Source organism: Topomyia yanbarensis, unplaced genomic scaffold (assembly GCF_030247195.1).
Source record: "Topomyia yanbarensis strain Yona2022 unplaced genomic scaffold, ASM3024719v1 HiC_scaffold_330, whole genome shotgun sequence".
NCBI lineage: Eukaryota > Metazoa > Arthropoda > Insecta > Diptera > Culicidae > Topomyia > Topomyia yanbarensis.
The window spans coordinates 14705-27230 of NW_026683526.1; positions in this window are offsets into that span (position 1 = coordinate 14705).

Consider the following 12526-nt stretch of genomic DNA (forward strand, 5'->3'; position numbering starts at 1 on the left):
AATCAAATCAATCAAATCAATCAAATCAATCAAATCAATCAAATCAATCAAATCAATCAAATCAATCAAATCAATCAAATCAATCAAATCAATCAAATCAATCAAATCAATCAAATCAATCAAATCAATCAAATCAATCAAATCAATCAAATCAATCAAATCAATCAAATCAATCAAATCAATCAAATCAATCAAATCAATCAAATCAATCAAATCAATCAAATCAATCAAATCAATCAATCAATCAAATCAATCAAATCAATCAAATCAACCAAATCAATCAAATCAATCAAATCAATCAAATCAATCAAATCAATCAAATCTATCAAATCAATCAAATCAATCAAATCAATCAAATCAATCAAATCAATCAAATCAATCATATCAATCAAATCAATCAAATCAATCATATCAATCAAATCAATCAAATCAATCAAATCAATCAAATCAATCAAATCAATCAAATCAATCAAATCAATCAAATCAATCAAATCAATCAAATCAATCAAATCAATCAAATCAATCAAATCAATCAAATCAATCAAATCACTCAAATCACTCAAATCACTCAAATCAATCAAATCAATCAAATCAATCAAATCAATCAAATCAATCAAATCAATCAAATCAATCAAATCAATCAAATCAATCAAATCAATCAAATCAATCAAATCAATCAAATCAATCAAATCAATCAAATCAATCAAATCAATCAAATCAATCAAATCAATCAAATCAATCAAATCAATCAAATCAATCAAATCAATCAAATCAATCAAATCAATCAAATCAATCAAATCAATCAAATCAATCAAATCAATCAAATCAATCAAATCAATCATATCAATCAAATCAATCAAATCAATCAAATCAATCAAATCACTCAAATCACTCAAATCAATCAAATCAATCAAATCAATCAAATCAATCAAATCAATCAAATCAATCAAATCAATCAAATCAATCAAATCAATCAAATCAATCAAATCAATCAAATCAATCAAATCAATCAAATCAATCAAATCAATCAAATCAATCAAATCAATCAAATCAATCAAATCAATCAAATCAATCAAATCAATCAAATCAATCAAATCAATCAAATCAATCAAATCAATCAAATCAATCAAATCAATCAAATCAATCAAATCAATCAAATCAATCAAATCAATCAAATCAATCAAATCAATCAAATCAATCAAATCAATCAAATCAATCAAATCAATCAAATCAATCAAATCAATCAAATCAATCAAATCAATCAAATCAATCAAATCAATCAAATCAATCAAATCAATCAAATCAATCAAATCAATCAAATCAATCAATCAATCAAATCAATCAGATCAATCAAATCAATCAGATCAATCAAATCAATCAAATCAATCAAATCAATCAAATCAATCAAATCAATCAAATCAATCAAATCAATCAAATCAATCAAATCAATCAAATCAATCAAATCAATCAAATCAATCAAATCAATCAAATCAATCAAATCAATCAAATCAATCAAATCAATCAAATCAATCAAATCAATCAAATCAATCAAATCAATCAAATCAATCAAATCAATCAAATCAATCAAATCAATCAAATCAATCAAATCAATCAAATCAATCAAATCAATCAAATCAATCAAATCAATCAAATCAATCAAATCAATCAAATCAATCAAATCAATCAAATCAATCAAATCAATCAAATCAATCAAATCAATCAAATCAATCAAATCAATCAAATCAATCAAATCAATCAAATCAATCAAATCAAATCAATCAAATCAATCAAATCAATCAAATCAATCAAATCAATCAAATCAATCAAATCAATCAAATCAATCAAATCAATCAAATCAATCAAATCAATCAAATCAATCAAATCAATCAAATCAATCAAATCAATCAAATCAATCAAATCAATCAAATCAATCAAATCAATCAAATCAATCAAATCAATCAAATCAATCAAATCAATCAAATCAATCAAATCAATCAAATCAATCAAATCAATCAAATCAATCAAATCAATCAAATCAATCAAATCAATCAAATCAATCAAATCAATCAAATCAATCAAATCAATCAAAACAATCAAATCAATCAAATCAATCAAATCAATCAAATCAATCAAATCAATCAAATCAATCAAATCAATCAAATCAATCAAATCAATCAAATCAATCAAATCAATCAAATCAATCAAATCAATCAAATCAATCAAATCAATCAAATCAATCAAATCAATCAAATCAATCAAATCAATCAAATCAATCAAATCAATCAAATCAATCAAATCAATCAAATCAATCAAATCAATCAAATCAATCAAATCAATCAAATCAATCAAATCAATCAAATCAATCAAATCAATCAAATCAATCAAATCAATCAAATCAATCAAATCAATCAAATCAATCAAATCAATCAAATCAATCAAATCAATCAAATCAATCAAATCAATCAAATCAATCAAATCAATCAAATCAATCAAATCAATCAAATCAATCAAATCAATCAAATCAATCAAATCAATCAAATCAATCAAATCAATCAAATCAATCAAATCAATCAAATCAATCAAATCAATCAAATCAATCAAATCAATCAAATCAATCAAATCAATCAAATCAATCAAATCAATCAAATCAATCAAATCAATCAAATCAATCAAATCAATCAAATCAATCAAATCAATCAAATCAATCAAATCAATCAAATCAATCAAATCAATCAAATCAATCAAATCAATCAAATCAATCAAATCAATCAAATCAATCAAATCAATCAAATCAATCAAATCAATCAAATCAATCAAATCAATCAAATCAATCAAATCAATCAAATCAATCAAATCAATCAAATCAATCAAATCAATCAAATCAATCAAATCAATCAAATCAATCAAATCAATCAAATCAATCAAATCAATCAAATCAATCAAATCAATCAAATCAATCAAATCAATCAAATCAATCAAATCAATCAAATCAATCAAATCAATCAAATCAATCAAATCAATCAAATCAATCAAATCAATCAAATCAATCAAATCAATCAAATCAATCAAATCAATCAAATCAATCAAATCAATCAAATCAATCAAATCAATCAAATCAATCAAATCAATCAAATCAATCAAATCAATCAAATCAATCAAATCAATCAAATCAATCAAATCAATCAAATCAATCAAATCAATCAAATCAATCAAATCAATCAAATCAATCAAATCAATCAAATCAATCAAATCAATCAAATCAATCAAATCAATCAAATCAATCAAATCAATCAAATCAATCAAATCAATCAAATCAATCAAATCAATCAAATCAATCAAATCAATCAAATCAATCAAATCAATCAAATCAATCAAATCAATCAAATCAATCAAATCAATCAAATCAATCAAATCAATCAAATCAATCAAATCAATCAAATCAATCAAATCAATCAAATCAATCAAATCAATCAAATCAATCAAATCAATCAAATCAATCAAATCAATCAAATCAATCAAATCAATCAAATCAATCAAATCAATCAAATCAATCAAATCAATCAAATCAATCAAATCAATCAAATCAATCAAATCAATCAAATCAATCAAATCAACCAAATCAATCAAACCAATCAAATCAACCAAATCAATCAAATCAATCAATCCAATCAATCCAATCAAATCAATCAAATCAATCAAATCAATCAAATCAATCAAATCAATCAAATCAATCAAATCAATCAAATCAATCAAATCAATCAAATCAATCAAATCAATCAAATCAATCAAATCAATCAAATCAATCAAATCAATCAAATCAATCAAATCAATCAAATCAATCAAATCAATCAAATCAATCAAATCAATCAAATCAATCAAATCAATCAAATCAATCAAATCAATCAAATCAATCAAATCAATCAAATCAATCAAATCAATCAAATCAATCAAATCAATCAAATCAATCAAATCAATCAAATCAATCAAATCAATCAAATCAATCAAATCAATCAAATCAATCAAATCAATCAAATCAATCAAATCAATCAAATCAATCAAATCAATCAAATCAATCAAATCAATCAAATCAATCAAATCAATCAAATCAATCAAATCAATCAAATCAATCAAATCAATCAAATCAATCAAATCAATCAAATCAATCAAATCAATCAAATCAATCAAATCAATCAAATCAATCAAATCAATCAAATCAATCAAATCAATCAAATCAATCAAATCAATCAAATCAATCAAATCAATCAAATCAATCAAATCAATCAAATCAATCAAATCAATCAAATCAATCAAATCAATCAAATCAATCAAATCAATCAAATCAATCAAATCAATCAAATCAATCAAATCAATCAAATCAATCAAATCAATCAAATCAATCAAATCAATCAAATCAATCAAATCAATCAAATCAATCAAATCAATCAAATCAATCAAATCAATCAAATCAATCAAATCAATCAAATCAATCAAATCAATCAAATCAATCAAATCAATCAAATCAATCAAATCAATCAAATCAATCAAATCAATCAAATCAATCAAATCAATCAAATCAATCAAATCAATCAAATCAATCAAATCAATCAAATCAATCAAATCAATCAAATCAATCAAATCAATCAAATCAATCAAATCAATCAAATCAATCAAATCAATCAAATCAATCAAATCAATCAAATCAATCAAATCAATCAAATCAATCAAATCAATCAAATCAATCAAATCAATCAAATCAATCAAATCAATCAAATCAATCAAATCAATCAAATCAATCAAATCAATCAAATCAATCAAATCAATCAAATCAATCAAATCAATCAAATCAATCAAATCAATCAAATCAATCAAATCAATCAAATCAATCAAATCAATCAAATCAATCAAATCAATCAAATCAATCAAATCAATCAAATCAATCAAATCAATCAAATCAATCAAATCAATCAAATCAATCAAATCAATCAAATCAATCAAATCAATCAAATCAATCAAATCAATCAAATCAATCAAATCAATCAAATCAATCAAATCAATCAAATCAATCAAATCAATCAAATCAATCAAATCAATCAAATCAATCAAATCAATCAAATCAATCAAATCAATCAAATCAATCAAATCAATCAAATCAATCAAATCAATCAAATCAATCAAATCAATCAAATCAATCAAATCAATCAAATCAATCAAATCAATCAAATCAATCAAATCAATCAAATCAATCAAATCAATCAAATCAATCAAATCAATCAAATCAATCAAATCAATCAAATCAATCAAATCAATCAAATCAATCAAATCAATCAAATCAATCAAATCAATCAAATCAATCAAATCAATCAAATCAATCAAATCAATCAAATCAATCAAATCAATCAAATCAATCAAATCAATCAAATCAATCAAATCAATCAAATCAATCAAATCAATCAAATCAATCAAATCAATCAAATCAATCAAATCAATCAAATCAATCAAATCAATCAAATCAATCAAATCAATCAAATCAATCAAATCAATCAAATCAATCAAATCAATCAAATCAATCAAATCAATCAAATCAATCAAATCAATCAAATCAATCAAATCAATCAAATCAATCAAATCAATCAAATCAATCAAATCAATCAAATCAATCAAATCAATCAAATCAATCAAATCAATCAAATCAATCAAATCAATCAAATCAATCAAATCAATCAAATCAATCAAATCAATCAAATCAATCAAATCAATCAAATCAATCAAATCAATCAAATCAATCAAATCAATCAAATCAATCAAATCAATCAAATCAATCAAATCAATCAAATCAATCAAATCAATCAAATCAATCAAATCAATCAAATCAATCAAATCAATCAAATCAATCAAATCAATCAAATCAATCAAATCAATCAAATCAATCAAATCAATCAAATCAATCAAATCAATCAAATCAATCAAATCAATCAAATCAATCAAATCAATCAAATCAATCAAATCAATCAAATCAATCAAATCAATCAAATCAATCAAATCAATCAAATCAATCAAATCAATCAAATCAATCAAATCAATCAAATCAATCAAATCAATCAAATCAATCAAATCAATCAAATCAATCAAATCAATCAAATCAATCAAATCAATCAAATCAATCAAATCAATCAAATCAATCAAATCAATCAAATCAATCAAATCAATCAAATCAATCAAATCAATCAAATCAATCAAATCAATCAAATCAATCAAATCAATCAAATCAATCAAATCAATCAAATCAATCAAATCAATCAAATCAATCAAATCAATCAAATCAATCAAATCAATCAAATCAATCAAATCAATCAAATCAATCAAATCAATCAAATCAATCAAATCAATCAATCAATCAAATCAATCAAATCAATCAAATCAATCAAATCAATCAAATCAATCAAATCAATCAAATCAATCAAATCAATCAAATCAATCAAATCAATCAAATCAATCAAATCAATCAAATCAATCAAATCAATCAAATCAATCAAATCAATCAAATCAATCAAATCAATCAAATCAATCAAATCAATCAAATCAATCAAATCAATCAAATCAATCAAATCAATCAAATCAATCAAATCAATCAAATCAATCAAATCAATCAAATCAATCAAATCAATCAAATCAATCAAATCAATCAAATCAATCAAATCAATCAAATCAATCAAATCAATCAAATCAATCAAATCAATCAAATCAATCAAATCAATCAAATCAATCAAATCAATCAAATCAATCAAATCAATCAAATCAATCAAATCAATCAAATCAATCAAATCAATCAAATCAATCAAATCAATCAAATCAATCAAATCAATCAAATCAATCAAATCAATCAAATCAATCAAATCAATCAAATCAATCAAATCAATCAAATCAATCAAATCAATCAAATCAATCAAATCAATCAAATCAATCAAATCAATCAAATCAATCAAATCAATCAAATCAATCAAATCAATCAAATCAATCAAATCAATCAAATCAATCAAATCAATCAAATCAATCAAATCAATCAAATCAATCAAATCAATCAAATCAATCAAATCAATCAAATCAATCAAATCAATCAAATCAATCAAATCAATCAAATCAATCAAATCAATCAAATCAATCAAATCAATCAATCAAATCAATCAAATCAATCAAATCAATCAATCAATCAAATCAATCAAATCAATCAAATCAATCAAATCAATCAAATCAATCAAATCAATCAAATCAATCAAATCAATCAAATCAATCAAATCAATCAAATCAATCAAATCAATCAAATCAATCAAATCAATCAAATCAATCAAATCAATCAAATCAATCAAATCAATCAAATCAATCAAATCAATCAAATCAATCAAATCAATCAAATCAATCAAATCAATCAAATCAATCAAATCAATCAAATCAATCAAATCAATCAAATCAATCAAATCAATCAAATCAATCAAATCAATCAAATCAATCAAATCAATCAAATCAATCAAATCAATCAAATCAATCAAATCAATCAAATCAATCAAATCAATCAAATCAATCAAATCAATCAAATCAATCAAATCAATCAAATCAATCAAATCAATCAAATCAATCAAATCAATCAAATCAATCAAATCAATCAAATCAATCAAATCAATCAAATCAATCAAATCAATCAAATCAATTAAATCAATCAAATCAATCAAATCAATCAATCAAATCAATCAAATCAATCAAATCAATCAAATCAATCAAATCAATCAAATCAATCAAATCAATCAAATCAATCAAATCAATCAAATTAATCAAATCAATCAAATCAATCAAATCAATCAAATCAATCAAATCAATCAAATGAATAAAATGAATCAAATGACTCAAATGAATCAAATTACTCAAATGAATTAAATTAATCAAATAAATCAAATAAATCAAATAAATCGAATAAATCAAATAAATCAAATGAATCAAATGAATCAAATGATTCAAATGAATCAAATGAATCAAATGAATCAAACGAATCAAATGAATCAAATGGATCAAATGAATCAAATGAATCAAATGAATCAAATAAATCAAACGAATCAAATGAATCAAATGAATCAAATGAATCAAATGAATCAAATGAATCAAATGAATCAAATCAATCAAATCAATCAAATCAATCAAATCAATCAATATGGGTGGGCGTAGCGTAGTCGGTAAATCGATTGCCTTGTACGCAGCGCACCTGGGTTCGAGTCCCAACCCCGCACATAGGGTTAGAAATTTTTCAAAAGAGATTTTTCTAACCCGAAGAGGCGAATGACCTTAAGGTTAAAACCTCTATAATCAAAAATAAAAAAAAAAAAAAAATAAAAAAAAAAAAAAAAAAAAATCAATCAAATCAATCAAATCAATCAAATCAATCAAATCAATCAAATCAATCAAATCAATCAAATCAATCAAATCAAATCAATCAAATCAATCAATCAAATCAATCAAATCAATCAAATCAATCAAATCAATCAAATCAATCAAATCAATCAAATCAATCAAATCAATCAAATCAATCAAATCAATCAAATCAATCAAATCAATCAAATCAATCAAATCAATCAAATCAATCAAATCAATCAAATCAATCAAATCAATCAAATCAATCAAATCAATCAAATCAATCAAATCAATCAAATCAATCAAATCAATCAAATCAATCAAATCAATCAAATCAATCAAATCAATCAAATCAATCAAATCAATCAAATCAATCAAATCAATCAAATCAATCAAATCAATCAAATCAATCAAATCAATCAAATCAATCAAATCAATCAAATCAATCAAATCAATCAAATCAATCAAATCAATCAAATCAATCAAATCAATCAAATCAATCAAATCAATCAAATCAATCAAATCAATCAAATCAATCAAATCAATCAAATCAATCAAATCAATCAAATCAATCAAATCAATCAAATCAATCAAATCAATCAAATCAATCAAATCAATCAAATCAATCAAATCAATCAAATCAATCAAATCAATCAAATCAATCAAATCAATCAAATCAATCAAATCAATCAAATCAATCAAATCAATCAAATCAATCAAATCAATCAAATCAATCAAATCAATCAAATCAATCAAATCAATCAAATCAATCAAATCAATCAATCAATCAAATCAATCAAATCAATCAAATCAATCAAATCAATCAAATCAATCAAATCAATCAAATCAATCAAATCAATCAAATCAATCAAATCAATCAAATCAATCAAATCAATCAAATCAATCAAATCAATCAAATCAATCAAATCAATCAAATCAATCAAATCAATCAAATCAATCAAATCAATCAAATCAATCAAATCAATCAAATCAATCAAATCAATCAAATCAATCAAATCAATCAAATCAATCAAATCAATCAAATCAATCAAATCAATCAAATCAATCAAATCAATCAAATCAATCAAATCAATCAAATCAATCAAATCAATCAAATCAATCAAATCAATCAAATCAATCAAATCAATCAAATCAATCAAATCAATCAAATCAATCAAATCAATCAAATCAATCAAATCAATCAAATCAATCAAATCAATCAAATCAATCAAATCAATCAAATCAATCAAATCAATCAAATCAATCAAATCAATCAAATCAATCAAATCAATCAAATCAATCAAATCAATCAAATCAATCAAATCAATCAAATCAATCAAATCAATCAAATCAATCAAATCAATTAAATCAATCAAATCAATCAAATCAATCAAATCAATCAAATCAATCAAATCAATCAAATCAATCAAATCAATCAAATCAATCAAATCAATCAAATCAATCAAATCAATCAAATCAATCAAATCAATCAAATCAATCAAATCAATCAAATCAATCAAATCAATCAAATCAATCAAATCAATCAAATCAATCAAATTAATCAAATCAATCAAATCAATCAAATCAATCAAATCAATCAAATGAATAAAATGAATCAAATGACTCAAATGAATCAAATTACTCAAATGAATTAAATAAATCAAATAAATCAAATAAATCAAATAAATCAAATAAATCGAATAAATCAAATAAATCAAATGAATCAAATGAATCAAATGATTCAAATGAATCAAATGAATCAAATGAATCAAACGAATCAAATGAATCAAATGGATCAAATGAATCAAATGAATCAAATAAATCAAACGAATCAAATGAATCAAATGAATCAAATGAATCAAATGAATCAAATGAATCAAATGAATCAAATGAATCAAATCAATCAAATCAATCAAATCAATCAAATCAATCAAATCAATCAAATCAATCAATCAATCAAATCAATCAAATCAATCAAATCAATCAAATCAATCAAATCAATCAAATCAATCAAATCAATCAAATCAATCAAATCAATCAAATCAATCAAATCAATCAAATCAATCAAATCAATCAAATCAATCAAATCAATCAAATCAATCAAATCAATCAAATCAATCAAATCAATCAAATCAATCAAATCAATCAAATCAATCAAATCAATCAAATCAATCAAATCAATCAAATCAATCAAATCAATCAAATCAATCAAATCAATCAAATCAATCAAATCAATCAAATCAATCAAATCAATCAAATCAATCAAATCAATCAAATCAATCAAATCAATCAAATCAATCAAATCAATCAAATCAATCAAATCAATCAAATCAATCAAATCAATCAAATCAATCAAATCAATCAAATCAATCAAATCAATCAAATCAATCAAATCAATCAAATCAATCAAATCAATCAAATCAATCAAATCAATCAAATCAATCAAATCAATCAAATCAATCAAATCAATCAAATCAATCAAATCAATCAAATCAATCAAATCAATCAAATCAATCAAATCAATCAAATCAATCAAATCAATCAAATCAATCAAATCAATCAAATCAATCAAATCAATCAAATCAATCAAATCAATCAAATCAATCAAATCAATCAAATCAATCAAATCAATCAAATCAATCAAATCAATCAAATCAATCAAATCAATCAAATCAATCAAATCAATCAAATCAATCAAATCAATCAAATCAATCAAATCAATCAAATCAATCAAATCAATCAAATCAATCAAATCAATCAAATCAATCAAATCAATCAAATCAATCAAATCAATCAAATCAATCAAATCAATCAAATCAATCAAATCAATCAAATCAATCAAATCAATCAAATCAATCAAATCAATCAAATCAATCAAATCAATCAAATCAATCAAATCAATCAAATCAATCAAATCAATCAAATCAATCAAATCAATCAAATCAATCAAATCAATCAAATCAATCAAATCAATCAAATCAATCAAATCAATCAAATCAATCAAATCAATCAAATCAATCAAATCAATCAAATCAATCAAATCAATCAAATCAATCAAATCAATCAAATCAATCAAATCAATCAAATCAATCAAATCAATCAAATCAATCAAATCAATCAAATCAATCAAATCAATCAAATCAATCAAATCAATCAAATCAATCAAATCAATCAAATCAATCAAATCAATCAAATCAATCAAATCAATCAAATCAATCAAATCAATCAAATCAATCAAATCAATCAAATCAATCAAATCAATCAAATCAATCAAATCAATCAAATCAATCAAATCAATCAAATCAATCAAATCAATCAAATCAATCAAATCAATCAAATCAATCAAATCAATCAAATCAATCAAATCAATCAAATCAATCAAATCAATCAAATCAATCAAATCAATCAAATCAATCAAATCAATCAAATCAATCAAATCAATCAAATCAATCAAATCAATCAAATCAATCAAATCAATCAAATCAATCAAATCAATCAAATCAATCAAATCAATCAAATCAATCAAATCAATCAAATCAATCAAATCAATCAAATCAATCAAATCAATCAAATCAATCAAATCAATCAAATCAATCAAATCAATCAAATCAATCAAATCAATCAAATCAATCAAATCAATCAAATCAATCAAATCAATCAAATCAATCAAATCAATCAAATCAATCAAATCAATCAAATCAATCAAATCAATCAAATCAATCAAATCAATCAAATCAATCAAATCAATCAAATCAATCAAATCAATCAAATCAATCAAATCAATCAAATCAATCAAATCAATCAAATCAATCAAATCAATCAAATCAATCAAATCAATCAAATCAATCAAATCAATCAAATCAATCAAATCAATCAAATCAATCAAATCAATCAAATCAATCAAATCAATCAAATCAATCAAATCAATCAAATCAATCAAATCAATCAAATCAATCAAATCAATCAAATCAATCAAATCAATCAAATCAATCAAATCAATCAAATCAATCAAATCAATCAAATCAATCAAATCAATCAAATCAATCAAATCAATCAAATCAATCAAATCAATCAAATCAATCAAATCAATCAAATCAATCAAATCAATCAAATCAATCAAATCAATCAAATC